Here is a 6,118-nt window from a genome sequence, read left to right on the forward strand (position 1 = left end):
GTGTCTGTCTCCTGAGGAGGTCATTACGGTTCCTTGCTGTGGCACGTCGGAACTGGTGGTCGATGAGTTGAGCATCGTACCCTGTTCTTGTGAGGACATCACTGAGTACTTCCAGGTGCCCGTCATGTTCCTCTTCATCTGAACAGATCCGGTGTATGTAAAGGGCTTGTCCATAGGGAATGGCTGTTTTAATATGTTTTGGGTGGAAGCTGGAGAAGTGTAGCATTGTGAGGTTGTCTGTGGGTTTGAGGTAGAGTGTGGTTCTGAGGTGTCCATCCTTGATGGAGACGCATATGTTCAAGAATGAGACAGATAGTCGAGAGTAGTTCATGGTGAGTTTGATGGTGGGATGAAATTTGTTGATGTCACTGGGTAGTTTTATCAGTGACTCCTCGCCATGGGTCCAGAGGAAGAAAATGTTGTCAATGTACCTGGTGAATAGTTTTGGTTGGAGGTCCTGCAGAGAGAAGATGTCTTGTTTGAGCCTGTGCATGAAAGTGTTGGCATATTGAGGTCCACATTTGGTCCCCGTGGCTGTTCCGTGTGTCTGGATGAAGAACCGGTTGTTGAAGGTGAAGACATAGTGGTCGAGGATAAAGCGGATGAGTTGTAGGACAGTGCTCAGAGATTGGTAGCTGTTGGTGTTGAGTACTGAGGCTGTTGCCGCGATGCCATCATTGTGGGGGATGCTGGTGTAGAGTGTGGAAATGCCCATTGTGACAGGGAATGTTCCCGGTTCGACTGTCTGTGGGCACTGAGTTTCTGTAAGACTCGGCCAACGTTGTCTATCTGACACGCTGCAGGCAAGGATGTCTTGAGGCGTGGTACATTGGTGAGACCGAGCAGAGGCTACGGCAACGGACGAACGGGCACCACACAACAATCAACAGACAGGGGTGTTCCCTCCCAGTTCCCTCAGCAGTCCGGGACATTAGGCCTCGGACCCTCAGGTGACCGTCCTCCGAGACAGACTTCAGGACAGTCAACAACGCAGAGTGGCTGAGCAGAGACTGATAGCCAGGTTCGGTACCCATGGGAATGGCCTCAACCAGGACCTTGGGTTCATGTCACACTACAGGTTGAATTGAATTGAATTGAATTGAATTGAATTGAATTTATTGTCCTGTGTACCGAGACACAGTGAAAAGCTTTGTCTTGTGACCAATACAGAGAGATCACAGAGTTAAGTCGCATAGATAGTAAATAATAGGGAAACAGCAGCAAAAACAAAAACACAGGTACAGGTGAATGTTAAGAGTTTGTGAGGCCATTCAGTATTCTAACAACAGTGGGGTAGAAACTGTTTCAAAACCGGCTGGTGCGTGTGTTCAGGCTTCTGTACCTTCTCCCCGATGGTAGAGGTTGTAGAAAAACATTGCCAGGGTGGGAAGGGGTCCTCGGAAGGTGGGTGGGAGTCCTGATTGTGAAAGTAAGCTCGGAGACGGAGGCGACGGAAGAATTGTTCGATGTCACTGCGTGTATTAAATTCATTGATGCGTGGACGGAGGGGGATGAAGGTGAGTCCTTTACTGAGGACTGATCGTTCGTCCTCAGTGAGGGGGAGGTCTGGGGGGATGGTGAAAACTCGGCAGGGCTGGGAGCTGGGAGCTGGTGTGGGTGTAGAGCTGGGAGTGGGGGCGGAACCTGTAACTGGAGTGTTAAAGCTCACTTGAGAATGTAACTTTTTAAAAAAGGTTTTGTGATTTGCATATGAAAGAACTGATACCAACATGGTCAAGGTTATGGTCCAACAGGTTTCATTGGAAACACACTGGTTTTCTAAAAGATGAGAGACTTGACAAACAATCCGGGTCTTTTCCAATATATCATTTCAGTTACATCACACTGTAAACTTTTGTTATAAATTCTGTGTCTTACAATCTTATTCTCCACAACCACCCAATGAAGGAGCAGCGCTCCGAAAGCTAGTGATTCCAAATAAACCTGTTGGACTATAACCTGGTGTTGTGTGATTTATAACTTTGTAATTATGGGACACTTTAATCTGCATAAAGGTTGGGTGAATCAAATTACTCACAATCCTGTCAGGGAGGAAGGCCTGCAGTGTGTATGGAATGGTTTTCTGGATCAACACATGAAGCAACCAGCTAGGGGACAGCTCATCCTCGACAGAGGATTATACAATGAGAAAGGAATAATGGTTAATGTAGTTGTGAGGGAGCCCTTGGGGATGATTAACCATAACGTGGTAGAATTCTTCATCACGATGTGGAGTGAGGTAGTTAATTCTGAAATGAAAGTCCTGAATTGAAAACGAGGAAGCCAGAATGGTATAAGGCATGAGTTGGTGATGATGGATTGGGAAATGTTCCTGAAAGGAATAATGGGCTGGAAAACCTTCAAGGAGTGAACGGCTAAACGACAAAAATTGTTTATTCCTGTTAGGCAGAAGACTATGAAGACAACAATGGCCAAACGATGGCTTCTGAGATAGAATTAAATGAGAAAAAGACACCAGATGCAAAAATGCAAATTGGCAAGACAGAGCTGAGGACTGGGAACCCTTTAGAAATCAGCTAAGGAGAACTAAGGTCATATTTGGAATATTGTGTCCAGTTCTGGTCACCACACTCTACCAGAAGGATGGGAGGCTTTGGAGAAGGGACAGAAACGGTTTATGGATGTTTCTTGGTTTGGAGGGTGTTGACTATGAGGAGAGATTGGATACACTTGGTTTGTTTGCACTTGAACATTAAAGGATGAGGGCAATCTGATTAAAGTTTACAAAATTAAGAAAGGCATGAATAGATGGAGTTGTTTTCCCAGGGTCAATTACCAGAGGGCATAGGTTTAAAGTAAAAAGTGGAAACTTTAAAGGGGATATGAAAGGTAGGTTTTTTACACAGAGGGTGGTGAGTGTCTGGAACACACTGCCAAGAGGAAGAGTGGAGGTGGATACAGTAGCAATGTTTAAGAGGCATTTTGACAGCTGGGAGAAAGTGAGGACTGCAGATGCTGGAGATCAGGGCCGATAAATGTGGTGATGGAAAAGCACAGCAGGTCAGGCAGCATCTGAGGAGCAGGAGAGTTGACGTTTTGTGCATAAGCCCTTCATCAGGAATGTGGGGGGAGTGCCATGGGGGTTGAGAGATAAATGGAAGGGCCTAGGGCTGGGGGGAATGTAGCTGGGAATGCGAGAGGTAGTTAGAAGTGGAAGGTGATGGTGATAAGTCGGAGGGGAGGGTGGAGCAGAAAGGTGTGAAGCAAGATGGACAGCTCAGACTGTTCAAGAGGGCAGTGCCGAGTCAGAGGGTTGGATCTGGGATGAGGTTAGAGGGAGGGGAGATGAGGAAACTGGTGAAATTGACATTGACTCTGTGGTTAGAAAGTCCCAAGATGGAAGATGAGGCATTCTTCCTCCAAGATGGCTAGAGTCAAGATTAGAGCAGTGCTGGAAAAGCACAGCAGGTCAGGCAGCATCCGAGGAGCAGGAAAATAATTTTCCTGCTCCTCGGATGCTGCCTGACCAACTGTGCTTTTCCAGCACCTCTCTAATCTAGACTCTGATCTCCAGCATCTGCAGCCCTCACTTTCGCCATCAGGTGGCTGGAGTTTGGTGGTGGAGGAGGCCCAGGACTTGCATGTCCTTGGCAGAGTGAAAGGGGGAGTTGAAGTGGTCAGCCACAGAGCGGTGGGGTTGATTGGTGTGTGTGTTCCAGAGATGTCCCCTGAAACATTCCGCAAGTTGGTGTCCTGTCTCCCCAGTGTAGAGGAGACCGCATCAAGAGTAATGGATACAGTAGATGAGGTGTTTGGATGTGCAGGAATACATGAATAGGGAGGGGATAGAGGGATAACCTGTTTCTTAACAGTCCTACTCTATCTCCCTTTCGCAGAAACAATTATTTTACACATCCAACTTCAGACAAGACTTCTGCAAACAGAAATAAAAAAAGACTTTTCCAGTTCATGGTGTTTCCCCCTAAACAAAGGAAAAGAAATCAATCTCTGACCTTCGAAACTGAAAGCCTAATTAGCAATTGTGTACTTTGGTCACTCAGAAATCGCCCGATGGAAACAAAACCTCTTCATACACTGAAACTATCGCTCTCAGGCGCTTCTTAAAAAGAAATCAACCGTCTCTACAGAAACGTTTACAAATTAATCAATAAACTCGTTTAGAAACACAGTAATCCCATATGTCACTATTTCAAATTAAAAGATACAAAATAAATGGGATTAACATGAAAATAGATCATATCCTATGTCACACATTCAAAAGGGTATTGGATGATTATTTAAATAGCGACAATGTGTTGGCTTCTCAGGGAAAGGGTGGAGTTTGGAACTGAGTGGTTATACTCACTCAGTGAACAAGTGCTGATCTGATGAGCTGTACAGCTTCAAGCTCCACAGGAACAATTCTGTGATCTGCTTTTTCGTGCAGAATCTATGGCTTCATTTCATACATTGCTCCGAACCGAGATTGGGAAATTCGAGAAGCATGTTCGGGATTGTAGAGATGCGTTCGATCTGGGGACACTGAGTCAATTTCTAACTGCACTGACTGAGCCTGGCACAGGGAGTGTTGACAGTGTTCAGCAAGTCAGACAGCTGGCCAGGCAGCGAGGGAACAACAAGTTGCTATGCAAAGGCAGCAGCTGTGATGCTAGTGACTACGCCTCATGGCTCTGCACCTACATAGACTACCTCCGAGCTCTGAAGGAGACATTCGATGACAAGGTTATTATTCCTCTCTGTGAAGAGCTGTACGTTAATGAGGACACAGGAAGCCAGAGAGTTCACAGCGATTCCTCCAACTGCTCCTCTTCATTATCCTCACAAGCCAGCTCCCAACAGGAGAGAGTTTCTCCGAGCTGTCTGATGGGCCAGCAAGAGATGCGAATGGACTCAATCCCAAAGATTGCAAAGGAGCTGTTTAATGTGCGGAGGAAGCCAAAGATTGCAAAGGAGCTGTTTAATGTGCGGAGGAAGTGGGCACTGCTCCTGACTGCAGACACTATCAGAACTGAGTACTTCACGTCACAGAGTATTACTGACCTCCACAGGACAGACACCCCCAAACATCTGAACAAGATCCTACGGTTGGTACCCGACATTTACTGCAAATGTTTATTGACTGCAGATCTGGCGAGACAATGGTTGCAGCTCCATGAATGTAGGTATGGTGGGGTGACCCTCCCAGTCCCTGTAACGGACAGCAACGGGCAGAGAACAGGCACTCAGTCCCTGGACAGGGGGAAGGGGCTGGCAGTGCATGAGGAGGCACAAGGAATGGTCTCCAGGAAAAAAGAAAAACAACTTCACCCAATGCCCAAGGTGTCATCAGAAGAGCTTGATGATCTCAACAATGAGAAGGTGAGATTAAGAGTGGATGATGAAGGACTTCATTACCTCGTCAGGAGAGAGGAACATGTCAGAAACCTGGAGAGACTGACCCAAAAGTCAGGGTTCAGAGTTCATGAACTTCAGCTGCAACTGGAACAGGTGAAGCAGGAAATGGAACTGATCCATCGAAGGCAAGAGGTTGAGGGAGGGAATAATGGGAGACCTCACACAAACCTTCGGCTCATTGAGGAGCTGGAGGGAAAACTGAGGCTGGAAAAGTACAAGTACAGGATCCTGCAAGCTGATTGGCTGCTGCAGCTGGAAATCGAACCTTATGCGATCCGCCACATGGAGCTGGTAAGTCAGGAAATTCAGCAACGTTGTGGGAAAACACACGTGGAGAACAATCAAAGAAACTGGTGGCGTGTTGTCCTGTACATTTGCAGCTGGGACAAGGGGTGGTGGGGGAGTGGGGATGCTGCAGGATCGCGAAGCTCGGGTTAAACCTCATCAGGAGGTCACTGGGTTCAGGCCCAAACCCCTAACCCCCACTGGGTTCAGTAGGTGGGAAGGTTCCATAAGGGGCGAATTCTCAAGCATCAAAGCCAAGCACTCAGGGTGAGGGCAGATTGGAAGCACGCCACCAGGAACGGGGGGAGGGCTGTAAGGGAGTGGGAACTTCCAAACTGAAATTAAACCATGATGGCAGGGTGATGGGACTGACAGACAGGGCAATGAACAGAGTGGGGTTACACATCAGACAGGGGATTGACATGACAGGGGATTCAACAGGCAAAACAAAACAGTC

Source organism: Chiloscyllium plagiosum, chromosome 7, assembly GCF_004010195.1.
Source record: "Chiloscyllium plagiosum isolate BGI_BamShark_2017 chromosome 7, ASM401019v2, whole genome shotgun sequence".
Taxonomy (NCBI): Eukaryota; Metazoa; Chordata; class Chondrichthyes; order Orectolobiformes; family Hemiscylliidae; genus Chiloscyllium; species Chiloscyllium plagiosum.